This window comes from Camelus ferus, chromosome 21, assembly GCF_009834535.1.
Source record: "Camelus ferus isolate YT-003-E chromosome 21, BCGSAC_Cfer_1.0, whole genome shotgun sequence".
Taxonomy (NCBI): domain Eukaryota; kingdom Metazoa; phylum Chordata; class Mammalia; order Artiodactyla; family Camelidae; genus Camelus; species Camelus ferus.
The window spans coordinates 27,233,252-27,247,525 of NC_045716.1; the positions used below are offsets into that span (position 1 = coordinate 27,233,252).

Genomic DNA, 14,274 nt, shown 5'->3' on the forward strand with positions numbered 1-14,274 from the left:
TGGGTGTGTTTGTGTGTGCGTGGGGGCTAGGATATGTCCTCTTAAAACTGGGGCCCAAGGAAGTGAAGAACACTGGAGCAGAATTACAACTAGGACTCGAGTCACGCGGACAGGACGGACGCTCAGGTGGGCTCTGGCTCTGGGTCACTCATTCCGACAATATTTTAAACACGAAAATGTCCCTGTAAGGGACGCCCTGCTTATCTGGTCCCGTGCTGCTTCCACTATGAAAACTTGAACTGGTGCCACTTCCTGTGCTGAGGGCTTGCACAGAGGGGTGAGAAGGGCATGTCTATTTTGGAGTCTCGTTTCAAAACCTCCCAGTATCACCCAAATCAGCGGGCACAAACAGAGCGCTTGGGAGTTTCTCTCAGAGAAACGGCCAAGCGCGTCTATCAATGACGCGCACGCAGCCGGCGGAAGAGCTCGCCAATGGCCGCTCCATCACCTTGGCAGATGTGTACATTACGCTTTGATCTCCAAGGATGCTGTATTTAGATGACATAATGCGCTGTTGGTTATCTTTCTCTAAGGTAGGAGGGACGTAAGCAGATACCCACTTTTGCAAGATAAAATTAGCACCTCTTTGCTGGAAGATAAACATTTTCGGCAGGAAAGCTCTGATTAAAGTACAAAGCAGCCAGGGGTATTAGGCTGCGCCCCTTTGAGTGAAATTCCTATTTATAATAAAAGGAAATAGCACGGCTATGACATAAGGCCCTGAGGAGCTGCCACTCCCGCTGTAAAGAAAGGGCTTCACTCCTGCAGCCGGTGCACAGAGACAGCGGTGGGTGGGTGGGGGTGGGGGGTCCAGGAGCGGAAAGGGGGAAAGGGGGGCTCTGTGTGGAACCCTGACTCAGAGCAAAGGCCCCTGCTGTTTCTGGCGCACTCTGCTCCCACGTCCCGGGGCTCACTGGCTGGTGTAGCTGGGCAGAGGGCGAGTGGGGCTGGTGCTCCCGCCACAGGCCGTCGCTGAGCTGCCCACCCTCGTGCGGGGCTGGGTCTGCCCAGGTGGGCCACCATCTGGAGAACCTGTGCAAAGGCTCTACGGAGACCAGCTCTGGAGGCCACTTCTGCTCCCCCAGATGCTCTTCAATTCCCACTTACTTGTTTTGCCCCCAGGACCCCTGGCTCCTGCGTTTTTCCTGCCCACACCTGCCTCTTCAGAAGCGGGTCTCAGGACCATGCCCTGGATGGGTCCTGAGGCTGCTCGCAGCTGGGAAAAGAGGCCAGGAGTACACGTGGCTTTAGACTGCATTTTTCTCCACTGGATGGCTGTCTTTCAAAAATTAGAAAATGTCGGAGCCTGAAAGCCCCATCCAGCTGCGCTGGTTTGCTGAGGCTCCCAGCGGACTTGGCGCTACGAACTTTTCCTTTTCTGTAGGCAGCATCTAGTGAGGTTCCTCCACCCACTCAGCAAATATTGATAGTTGTCTGCTGTAGACTGGGCACCAGCTCTTTGTCCAGACGAAACAACAGAGTGTGCTGAGGGCGACAGGAAGGGGACCTCGCAGCAAGCAGCCTGGCTCCTCTTGGGCTAGGGCATCAGAGGCAGCCGGAGGAGGGAGGCAGGTAAAGAGGCAGCTGCATGCACAAAGCCTCGGGGACAGGGCAGATGGAGGGACACCTGCAGGTCGGGGCTGCGGCGATGGGAGAAGGCCGGCGCGGGGCCAAGACCCCAGACTGGAGCCCTGTAAACCACACAGGCGATTCTGGGCTGTTATTCCACTGTAATTATTAACACCTCCACCTTTATTCTCAAAAATGTCCGGGTTTGAACAATAGATTTCACCTCTACTTTACGAAGTACTTTAAGCAAGAGGGTGACTTCTCGACATGTGGGGAGTGAAAGCCCCCCACCCCCAGCTGCCACACGATAACAGTTTAGAAGGGCAGCGCCCGCCAGGGTGACTGCAGCGGGAAGGGAGCACTGGGGAGGGGCAAGGGGCCGTCAGGGAGGGTCCCAGGCTGCAGGCGGGGCTGCTGCTCCCACAGTGTGCGTGCTGGCAGCAGTTCTGCTCCCCGCCACGTGGCTCGTTTCACTTCCGCCTGCCCTGGGTGGCCCACGGAGGAAGAGGGGCTGTCCCCACTTTCAGGGTTTGCCCTTCCACCCCTCCCAGGACCTGTGTTCACAGTTCGTTTCTCTATTTTGGCTGCAATGGACTTGGAAGCCACACAGTGTCTTCGGACCCTGACTCAGCAGCACCCAGCTGAGAGGGACTCAAAAACGGTAATGACACATGAATTTATCTGCATCCTCCATGCCAATGATGAGAACGGACATTCACCCAGAGCTTCCCCTCTGCTCATTTTGAGGGCTGCAGCTTCAAAGTGGGCGGTGATTTGGCCTAGGTCCGCTCTTCCTGCTTTGGAGGGTCCCCCTCCTGTCCCCTCTGCAGCCTCCTTTCAGTTTCCTGAAGCTCTTCACTAGTCCTGGTTTGGGGAAGCGGCCTGCGGGCACCCATTTATTTACACCTTTGTGTGAATTTCTATCTCCGCCTTTCCACCCCTCTTGGGGAGGGCGTTTTATAAATCGCAGCTCATTGGGAGTGGAAGTAAGATGTGTTCCCCAGGAGGAACATTTCAGAGAGAGCAGGCAGGGTCGGCGAGGCTCCCCAGGTGCTTGTGGTAACGTGGGGCCGCCCTCGCCGCCTTTCCCTGAGGACCCCTGAGTTCTCTGCCCTCGGCTGTCCAGGCTGCCCGGCCCCTGTAACTACGTCCGCGTCTCCAGGGGGCGTTCCCCAGACACGCTCCCACTCTGAACGTGCCCCCTTTACTCTGTCTCTTTCTTGTCACAGACACGCCCACTGGAGTGTCTGGCCTGCAGTGATAAACAGTGTCTGAACTCCTTCATTTCTCCTCCGAAACCAGTGTCTCTGCTCAGTGCCCCACCATCACGCCACTTTCTGAAGCAAACTGCGCTCAGCTCACCTGGAAAAACAGGCCCCTCCCTGGGTCCCTCCTCCCCAAAATATATAAATCATTTTTTTCATGGAAAACAAATGCATTTGGTATTTGATACATCAAAGAGAGGAGGAAAAGCTTCAATGTAGTTTCCATTTTCCAGTTTGGCATTGATTTCATTGTTAGTTATGTCTGTCTTTGGAGGCCGCGTTCTGGCTTTGGCTAAATCCATCCCTGGCTACTTCACGGATTCTCCTTGCTTAAAACTTCGAGACCTCAAATTCTTAGAACTATTCCTTCTACATCCTCAAGTATCACCTGATCAGTTTCAACATTTACTCCAGCCCAGAGCAGACTGAGACAAGCCCTGAAAAGATTACGGTGCCGCCCCCACACCTGTATGACATTCAGCGTAAAAGCAGCTCCAAGCCTAGGACGGACGTGAGGAACCCCAGCAGAGAGCGGAGGGTTCTGATTATATTTTACAACAAGCGTGTTTAGTGTGACTGGCTTTATTGGTCCATCTCTGGTAACTGCCCTCTGATTTTTTCCTATTTTTCGGTCATGTGTTTCCCAGTTTCCTCCTCTGCTGGCTTGTTTATCACGTACTCATTAATCTGTAGTTCTATGTTTCTACATTTTCCCAGGCATCTTACTTGTTACATACGTTTATATTTCTTGCTTTTAATTCCTTCTTCTTTTCTTTTTTCTTGATGCTTAATTTACATCCAGGAAAGTATAGAGAGTACATAAATCTTAAATTTACAGTTTGACGGTTTTACAAGTGTGTGCACCTCAATAAGGACAGGCAATACTCCCAGCACCCAGGGCCCCCCCCTGCCACCCCAAGCCCTGTCCCTTGTTGGCCTAAACCTCTCCAGAGACGGCCTCTATTCTGACTCCTACCCTCAGTGCCTTTGGAAACACATCAAACTCTTCAAGCATGTTCTGCTAATGCTGCCCCGTGGGCAGCCCACCATGGTCTGAACCCTTCCTCGTAAACTTCCGGCATCACCAAAAGCGGTGATCATTTGAACACACTCCATTTCCCAGACTGTCTAGATACGCCCTGTCTTTGGGGGGCAACTCGAGGCAGCCATCTCTCATGGCCTCCTACTCATCCAGCCTCGGCTCCAGCACGACCGAGCCAGGTCAATGTCAGACCCTGCCTGACCGACCTTGGCCAAGCAGTGCAGCAGGGGCGTGAATGATGTGGACTGGGACATGTGCGTCAGACAGGGGTCTCTGTCTGTGTGTCATCCTCCGTGTGAACACAACCTGGACTCTGAAGACCTCGTTCCTAACCCTAATTCTGCCGCAGCGTGATCTCAGGTCTAAGTCCCTCATCCCTGCAAAGACCAGCTCAGTGGAGGCCCCCAGGCCTCCCTCCCTGCAGGCACCACTAATCGGTCTTCCACACCCTCCTCCCCAGACCTCACGGAGGCAGTGTCTAGACAAGCCATCCTCAGCCCCAGCTGCACATTGGAGTGCTTGGGAGCTTTAAAAACATCCTGATGCCTGAGGCCCACCCCCAAGGACCCTGATTTCATCAGTCTAGGGTGTAGCCTAGGCATTGGGGGTTTTAAAAACCTCCCCCATGATTCTAAAGTGTGGTCGGAGCCGGGAACTCTTGCTCCAAACCAAGGAGGTTTGGGCAGCTAGCCCACCAAGCAGGTGACACCCACTGCCACTCTGCTCTAAACCCGGCCACTCTGAGTGGCTCATGGACCAGCAACTTGGGCATCCCTGGGTGCTGGTTAGCGGTGGACACACTCAGCCCCACCCAGACCTGCTGAGCCTGAACCTGAGCCTGACCCCCTGGTTTATGTGCACGTTGCACAAAACGGGATGAATCCCGAGGTGCTTGCGGCCCTGACGTCTGTGGTTCGGCTCCACCCGCCTCCCTCCACCACTCACAGGCGTGGGCTTAAGAGATGATGCAGACGGGGAGCTGCCTGCCCTTGTATTAGTGTGACAGTTTGTGTTTTTCCTCTCTCTCTCTTTCCCTTTTACATATGTCCTTAATCAGCAGAAATGTTTCCCCCATAGTTTCTGTAAATAAATCCCTTAATACTAAAGCTATTGTCCTCCAAAGAACTTGTGGCAATTCAAAAAAAAAATTGTTTTCCATGAAGTCCACTTTCCACTTTCCACTGCGTCACGCAGGTCCTTGCACTGCAGAGGCAAAGGCTCAGAAGCAGAAAGCACCGTTCCCCAGGACGGGGACTCGGGGCGGCTGGGCTCTAGGTGTGTCATGTCTCCTTGGGGGCCTCCTTAAGTGTCATTAAAATGTATCAAAAGGCATCAAAGGCTGGCAGCTTTTGCCTCTGATTTATTACTATTGGGACTCTATTGTAAAGAAACAAAAAACAAAAATTGGTAAAAAGCATTTGGATAAAATGTTTCTATTACAGAGATAAAAGTGTAACATAAATGTGAAACAATGTTTAAAAAAAACCCCAACAATAGCGGGAGACTGTGGCTCCCCAGTTAAAAATTGTACGTAGGGAGGCGTGGAGCCGCAGGGAGCGTGCAGCCCTGTCTATGATCACAACACGTATATAGAAAGAAAGCCATAGCAAAAGTTAAGTTACATCAATCAAAGGTATATTACAGAAAAGAAAAAAAATCACCCACAATCCCGTGCTCTATTTTTTTTTTTTTGTATTTGCAAAATGTTGCCATCATTTAAATTGTGTGTGTGTGGGGTACTTTAAGAATATCCTCGAGCCGTGGAGAACAGCCGGAGAACTGTGTGTTTATGTTAAGGTGATTTCTCATTGGCGGAAGATTTTCTTTGGTAATTAAAGGAAGAGATAGGAAGAAAACTTAGGGATCATCATTTATAGATGGGGAAGCAAGTCCAGAATTACTAAGCAATATGCCCAGGGTTGCACTGCAGGTAAGTGGCAAGAAACAAACCAAACCCAGGACTCCTGACGGCAGACCTTTCCCAGGAACCGCTGTGCTAATCGCTGTGTCTTGTGCTTCACTCTTCTTCTAGCCCTTCTTGTGACCGGGCAGTGTCCCATTTTTAAAAAAATGAGTATTGCTCACAACACATTCAGGTGTTTTCTTTTTTTCCTAGCCTGAGGTAAACAGCAATACAATAGCTGACAGCAAGTGCAAACCAGCACTGTACCCATCACTGCTGCCCTTGTACGAACAGGGAAACTGGGGTCCAGAGAGGGCAAGTTACTTGCCTGAACAAACACAGCTTGTCAGAGGCAGAAGCAGGGTTTGAACCAGTGTTACTGGATGCCAAGCCCCCGACTGCCATGCTGCCTAGCTCCATCTTGGGAAGCCTCCAGGCCTCCAGCAGAGCTGCTATCCTCGTGTTTGAGAACATAGCCCAAGTTCCCAGATGCATCCCTGAATCAAGGCTTGCAATTCACGGCCGGCTCAGCGAGAGAAGATCGGGCTTTTGGGCTGAGGTCACCCCCCGCCAACCACGGCACCCAGGGATGGTGCAGCACCTCTGGAGGGATGTGTACTTTTCCTGTCCTGTTCCACATGATCCTGAAATAACTCCATGACATGGGGACATTACCAGCCCCACTTTGCAGGTGGGCAAACTGAGGCTCGGGATGGTAAAGTCACTTGCCCAGGCGACAGGCTGGGGCTTGACCTGGGCTTTCACTGCTGATATTGGACCCTGATGTCATAGCCCAGAGGCTACAACCTCTCTGCTGGCAGATGGCTGGTGGTGGCTTCTGACTCTGTCATTTTGTCACTTTCCAGTGGACTGGTCTTCAAAGATGGACTGACCTCTCTCTGCCTCAATGTCCTCTTCCATAGAAGGAAGGCAACAAGAATGCCTGCTGGCCAGGGTTGTTGTGGGGGTCAAATCAGCCTGCCCCCAAAGCCAGTGGAGCAGCCCAGCACTCCCAGCACCTCTTAATGCCCCCACGAAGACCGGCCGTGGCCGGTGTGATTATCACGCACTGCCGAGCCTCCCGTCTCCCTTCTCTCTGTGAAAAGGAGCTAGTTTTCCTGTCTTCCATTTCCTCGTGCTACGTGTGGGCGGTGACAGTCACCATAAGGGTCACTGAGAAGCTGGGAGAGGATGTAGGTAAATCTGTTCCAAATACCAAGTGCCTGCAGACGCCTCTGGACACGAGCATTTTTATCTCAAATATTCACACTGTCTTCAGCCACCCGTCCCAGTCATGGCCTGGAGGGCGGTTCTGTCTGACAGTCATCTTGTAACGGACATGAAATCCGCACATGAAATGCTGCCGTCCACCTGGAGAGGGGTGGCCTTTGTAAGTGCTGACACTTGGCAGTGAGGCTGGCAGGGGACGCCAGGTGAGGGCTGATGGCCTCTCCTTTGAAAAGGAAAGGAAAAGAGCCTCCATGGAGGCTGAACCAAATTTCTCACAAAGAGAAGGGAGAGGCTAAATAAAAAGTTATTGTTTTAAATTGTGTTTGTCTGGGGGCTGTTACATTCCAGTTGTGACTTAATAACAAAAGACAATAAGCTGGCATTTGGCTGAGTTTAAGCTGGGGTCAGCTGCTTCCAGCAGGGCCTGAGGAGAAGGGGGTTTTGCATTTGTCTCCGTGGCCTCTCTGTGCCTGGTGGACAGGGCTGCTGACCCACGTGGGAGGACCTAGAGCATCCGGATGAGGGTTCCTGCCTCTGTAGGGCTTTTCTCATTAACCCGCGGTCACACTTGTCCCATAAGTCAAAGAGGACCTGACCCGTACGGGATGGCTGGGTATCTCCCAGCTTTGCTAACTGGGGCTCTCTTCTCACCTCAGTCAGGCTCTGCCCTTCGTCTGAGCAGACGAGGTAAGAAGGAGGCTGAGGTTTCCTAACAAGCCGCCCAGCAGGGCAGCACGGTCGTTTCTAAGCAACCAGCCTCAGCAGAAACCCCGGTCTACTTGGCAGCAGAGTCACCCTCCTCGGAACGCTTCAGTGCGATGTCCCGAGGAAGGCAGAGGGCGGCTGGAAGCCCCTCTGGAATCTAGCTGCGGGCGCTGCCTTGAGCCGGCACGCCACTGCTGCTTTCCTGGGGGAGCGTCTCCTTCTTCGCTGTGGCTCTGTTTGTTCATTAGAATTAGGGAAGGTCTGGCCGGCCAGTCCCTCTCCAAGACCGCAAGTGCTTCCAGAGAACAAAAGAAGCCTCAGCGATTTCGGGCCGGGGACTCTTTTACTGCCTGCTTGGAAATGATCAAAATCAAATCAAACAGCATAAAAGTGTGCCCTTCTTTTGTGTCTTTTCATCAGAAGGACTTGAAAAAACAAATAATGATGTGTCTGCATTTGGGTGTTTTTTTTTAATACAAATATTATTACACACACACACACACACACAGAGACACACACACACAGAAATAACACCAAAAAGAAGCACTTCAGTGAATCTGAAAACTAAAGCATAAGATCTTACTTTAAAATTTAAAAGCCCCCGTATATCTAATAGCCCAAACCCAAACTAATATAGATAATGGAAACTAATATAATGATAATGGATTTTTCCCCCATCTGAATATAAAAAGTGTATTATATGTTATATTGACATTTGGGCTAAATCTTTCCCTTATAAGGTGTCTGACATAAATAGCTTTTATTATGTAACTCTTAATGGAAGGAATACACACATTTCTTAAAGGTCCCAGCTGCTAATGTTATCATCTTGAGACATAAAATTGGAATCCCAACTTCCAATATCAAATTTTAGCACAAACCCTATAAAATGTATCTTGTCAGAATGTGTCAGAACCGCTAAGCTCTCTTTGGCTGAACAAACTGCAGCTGGTGCTTCGTCCCGAAGGTCAGGAGTCAACCCTGTGTGGCCTCCGGGTCGAGGCAGTAAATTGGTCCGGTTTTCACCCCGCGGCCGGGCTGGCCGGGGACGGCGTGGGGTTAGAGCAGCCACGTCCAGGCGGCTTGTCGGGGTGACACGAGCCTGCAGGGCCGAGCTCGAGGCCTGGAGATAGGACCCGCCAGCAAGTATGCAGGGAATGTTTTTCTTCGGGCTCTACTGAGGCGCACAGACCATGGAGATTCTGTCCGCGGTGACAGCCTTAACACTTACCAGAGCCCTGGACGCCGCTGCAGAAATGGCATTGCCCACCCGGAAAGCGAGAAGGTAACGTTTATTTTTGTATTTTTCTCTCTCTCTCTCCCGTATACAGACTGTAGAAAGACCACCAAGTGTGGGCCATTTTTTTTCCCACCGTGATGTACAATTCACGTTTGTTAATCAAAAAAAAGTGCCCGAGGTCATCCACCTAGACTTTTTTCCCCCTTCTTAAACAGGAAACGGGTTTCAGATGTTTATATGTTAAAAAGTAAGGCTACTAATCTGTTTAGCCATTTACCAGACCCTGGCTAACTCTCGCTTACATTTTATTGTTCAGACCTCAGAAAATGACATTCATTTTTATCCCTCTTGTTATTTAGAATTAAACAACAAAAAAATCTTTCAATAGTCACCTGCTTTTAGGGGGAGGCGGGCAGTTCCAGCGGAGTTTAAAATAAATGAGTCCTGTAGTTTAGGGAAATTGTTCTCAGTGGCAGTGATGCCACATAAAGTGTGTGAAAATTCAACACTCTGGCAGTTTATTAAAATAGACTGTGGACACATATATTTTCACGTGTCTGTATCCACAAGTGGGCATCTCACTCAGATTCACAACACAGATGCACAAATTCACACAGCTACGAAGTCTGCAGCAAAAGCAAGAACAGTCCTTCTAAACACTGCATCTTTCCTTTCAGGTCAGTGGGGTATTTTCCACCGTTCTTGGTACTAGGCTGTGAGTGGTAACAGAGAAAAACCATTTTCCAAGGGGGTCCGTGGTCATTTGAGAGGACTTCAACCTGATGCTTGGAAGGGGAGTTTTTTGTTCTATTGCTGGAATTTTTTTTCCTCAGGCAGGGCTGGTAATTTTCAACAGTCACTGCTGGTGAAAATGCCTCCCTGTTTAGTCCAGCAAATCAGCAATACTTTTCTATGTCGGGAGGTTTACGTATTTATAATCTTGGAGAAAGGAGCACAGATAGGGAGGTGTGATTGCTTTCTAAGCAAATCTGAATGCTTTTTAAGTAGCTTTGTTGTCAAATCACTGGCTGAAAGGACTTTTAAACGTAGAAGTCAAAGCAGGAGGGATGATATCACATGCCAAACCCGATCTGACGGCCCCGACTGTTTACCCGTCTGTGTCTGACAAAATGTTTCACGTCCACAGCTCAGGTAAGAAGGCAAACTGATTGCTTTTGGAGGCATTTCATCAAGGAGAGAGAAGCAAATAACGAGCTTTAAAGTCAGCCCAGTGTTCTGTGGATCAGTAAAAAAGGTACTAGTGAAAATGAAAATACAGACAATGTCCCTGAAATCATCCTCTCCTATCTCCTATATAAATGTGTATTTCTATGTGGCAAGAATACATGTATTTTCTTTTTCATCAGAGTTATCAGAAAAGGCTGGAGAAAATGAAGGGTACAACTGTAAATAGACAAACGTCCAAGCTTCTTAAAATAGGGGTGAGATGGGTAGGATGAAACAAAATTATAAATGTGCATTTTTGACAAACAAAAAAATTTTGATTTCTCAGCCATGTTTTGATTTGGTGTTCGGATGAATGGAACTCGGCTGCACCGGCAGAGGTGTCAGAGACTCCCAGGGCAAAACTCGGGGTCACAACAGTGACGGTACCACCTGCACTGATCAAAACATGAGCAGAAACCACAGAAAGTGCTTCTCCTGTGCGAGAATCTCCTGCAAAGCGCCCGGCAGGGGCTGATCCCTGCAGGACAAACCCACACCAAGCCCAGGCTCGTTCTCCAAAATGTGTCTGTGGTGCCCAAGGCCCCTACGCCTCGGCTGAGGAAAGAACTTTTGGTTTGGGAGGCCCCCGGCGTGATAAACAGCAGCCGGGAAGCCTGGCGTAGTGTCTCCGCCATCACCAAAAGGCCGGAGCCGCCGACAGAAGACGCTAGTCTGACAGGATGGGGAGAGGGCGGTTTGGGGGACTGCGGGCTCCCTCCCCCCTGGGCAGGACGAGGGGCACCGGGCGACGAGGCTCCTTGGCCCTCCTGCATGAAAATCACAGGAGATGAACCGCTTGGGCCAGGACTGTTTTTTTTTTTTTTTTTTTAATGTCTCTTTGGCCGAGAACCGTTATGCACAGAAAAATGCCGAAGTCTGCAAGTCCAGGGCAATCACCGTGTCAGCTCGGAGCCGAGATGTTTCCCAAATGAACACCTGGGTGATGTAAATCACCCCAGGGGTAAACACTTCAGGCCTAGACCGGGCTGCGGGCGGGGCAGGGCGCACCCGGGGCGCACCCTCCCACCCGGCCCGGGTCGGGAACCAGGCGCGGCCCCCGCGTAGTCGTAAAGGCTTTTTCATGGAGAAAGACCCCCTCCCAGCCGGGAGCAGACCCCTGTGTAGACGTCCAGATAGCGGACAGAAGCCTCCCACCCTCCCCACTGGCCGACTTACCCTGAGCTGCTGTCACGGAGTGAAGCTGTCAGAGGTTTATGTCCTTATGAATGGCTTTACAATACCCAGCGAGGGGACCGGGGCTACTGGCTTCGAGGTGGAGAGTTTTGAAGGCGGCATGCAAAGAGGAAATCTGAAGGGAAAAAAAAGAATTTGTGCTTTAACATCACGATAGTAAGATCCTCACAGCAGTAATAACGGTAACCAAACGCTCCGTGTGCAAAGCCCCAAGGTCAGCAGCAACCGAAGCGGCATTCCCACTTTTAAAACGCAGTGAACTGAGACATTACACTCTCTCTCCTCCCCCACTGTCTTGAAATCCTTGACTTCTAGCGGATGACCATTTGGTGTAAGTGACTGTTACAAAAATCCCTGAATGGGGGGAGGCACATGGCAGAAAACATCCCCCCGAGATCGCCAACTTGAGGATTTACATTCTGATGGTCTAATTAAAAAAAAAACTCTCCTAATTACTGGGTGAGGAGGAGTATTTTAAATGATATATTCTGTCTTCAGCCAGACAGACGTGAGGAGGAGCCACGGAAACATTGTAACAGCAGCCTTCACTGTGGGCTTTTTATGGCTCTATTCCTTTCCACCACAGCAGCGGATTAGAGCAGCGGAGAGAACTCGAGAGGAGCCATCCTGCCTCCAGGATCAACCTTGCACCAAAGAAAAATAACCAGGAGAAATTACTCTGTAGCCTGAAACGAAGCTGGGATCAGATGGTTACTGATCAGAGCAGATGTTTAAATTGGATAAGTCAAATCGAGCATTATTAAATAAAGCGTGTTTAATACGTCTCGCACAGAAAACCTTTTGAAGAGCGTTGTAAACCTGATATTAGAAACCTGGCTGGGCGCGTGTCTCGGGGCTTAATCGCTGGGCGCGGGAATCTGAGTTCTTACGACAGAAAGTGCCCTTCCTTCACGATGTATTTCTCCCACCACGGATAAAATGAAAGCAGGAAGGTTTTCAGGTAGCTCTGGAAAACTGCTGATGCAAGATAGTAACTAGGAGACAGCTGAGCCACGTGTGAATGTTTATTCGTCAGACAAGGTGCAGCGCAGCCGCCCGGGGGACACGGGCGACCTGCTCTGGGGCCGAGAACGCCCGCGTGGCGGGGGAGGGTGCTCTCCTGCCATGGTGCGGTGGGGGAGCAGCTGACCCGCGCTCCCACCAAACCTAAAACCACTCTCTAATGAGTTTTACAATATTTACATTTTCAATTTTATTTATAGGACACCAGATGTCCACACTCAAAAGAAAAAAAAATCATTTAGAATATAAAATCCCACCCCTTCCCCACACTCGATAGCGTATTAGGTATTTGTGGGTTCCCGCTGCCAGGCGTGTATGTGGCTGCCACCTCAGAGCTCGGGCCGCCGTCCCCTCCGGGGTTGGGAGGTGGAGAAGGAGCGCGGCCCCCATCGTCTGCGTGACCATGAGCACGCCTTTAATTCCGGGCCACATTTTCTCCCGTGGAAAGGGAAGGGGCTGGCACGTCCCAGTGAGGAGATTCTTTGCACCTCTCAAGGACCCCAGTCCCTCATGAGTGCATGCTCTCACATGTGGGGTCAGAGCATCTGAGAACCCGCTCTAGGCAGACCTAAGGCAGCGGCTGCAGGGCTTCCCCAGCCATGGTGTGAGCGTGCCCTCGGGCTTGCAAGTCCCTCGGTGCCTTTCGTCCCTCACCCTTCAGAGTGGTCTTAGAATACCCAGCCCACGCCAGGGGTGATTGGAAAATGCTGTAAAAGTACAAGTTGGTATTTTTGCTCACTTTATTGTTTTCGTGGTCAACTGCCTGGGTGCCCAGACCCGACCAGGAACCCATGACCCAGAGCCCCACACAGATTTCTCTCCTGAGACTGAGTCCCCTGTCGTCTCCGAGCAATGCAAGCTCCTGCCGGCTCCCTGCGTGCAACCCCATCTCCCCAGGGCCCTTGCTGGGGAAGTTTTATCCCCTTTCTCAACAGAGGAGCAGTTGGCTTTTTAGGTCCTACCCACATCAAATGCCCAGACTGTTCCCTCCAGTTCAGCAGCCTGGGACAACCATGTGGGTAGCAGAGCCGCGCATGGCCCATGAGGCACTGCCGGGGCACCGGGTTCAGCGCCAGGGCCCCGGAGCTCTCCAGAAGCATCCCTGCGTCCCCTCCTTGACCCTGGAGAGGTGTCCTTGCCTCCCTGCTAGGCCGATCTGCAGACCACTGTGCATCCTGCCCGGAGGGACCAGCAGGACGGTGGCCGCAGGAGGCTTCCTTCTGTGCTGAACTTCCCAGGAACGATCGGGCCGGAGGGAAAGCGGAGCTGAACGTGCCCCAGGAGGGAGGAGCTCAGCGTGGCTTGGAAACCCAGGTGGGCGCGCAGTGGCCTTCAGGGTCCTCACATGCCCCGCAGGGGGTTCCAGGCAAACTTTCGAGTGGTGCTGCTTCAGTTAATCAGTACGAGCAACTAGGAAGCTTGGCCTTCGTTCCCTCGGCGGCGGCTGCAACCTCACACCTCTGAGCATCAGGGCCTGGGACTGAGGGCCGGGCAGGAGGTGGGGTCGCAAGACAGGGTGTGCGGCCCCCGGGACACGAGGCGGGTGGAGAACTGAGAAAGGTGGGGGGACAGAGGAGAGAGCTGTGGTGTTAGACGCCTGGGGGAGGGGGAGGAGGCCGGGGCCATTGGCTGCGAGGCGGGAGCTGGGGGAGATAAGCGGCTGCAGGGGAAAGACGGGGGGGGGGGCTCCACCATTTGGCTGGCACCTGCTGGAGAGACCGGCCCCCAAAGCCCCCACCCCAAGCCTCCCGTGCCTCCCGGGACCCCCCCGACTGTCCCGTGCGGCCTCCCAGAGCTCTGACAACCCAGGCGCCCGGCCCCACCGAGCCTCTGAGGACGTTCGGCTGGGCGCAGAATTCGGCCTCAGTGTTTTTCA

At 51.8% G+C, this 14,274-nt stretch overlaps 2 long non-coding RNA genes across 2 annotated transcripts in view; one reads left to right on the forward strand and one right to left on the reverse strand.

Moving 5' to 3' along the window:
• The window catches only part of LOC116658778, a 91,180-nt gene that overhangs the window by 21,788 nt on the left and 55,118 nt on the right, over window positions 1-14,274 (reverse strand). Inside the window, exon 3 of the long non-coding RNA XR_004314081.1 lies at window positions 11,358-11,490. This is a non-coding gene — a long non-coding RNA (uncharacterized LOC116658778). The remainder of the gene's footprint in view (window positions 1-11,357; window positions 11,491-14,274) is intronic.
• Window positions 8,494-12,172, forward strand: LOC116658777. The gene is made up of 2 exons (XR_004314080.1): window positions 8,494-8,999; window positions 10,468-12,172. It is a non-coding gene; the product is annotated as an uncharacterized LOC116658777 (long non-coding RNA).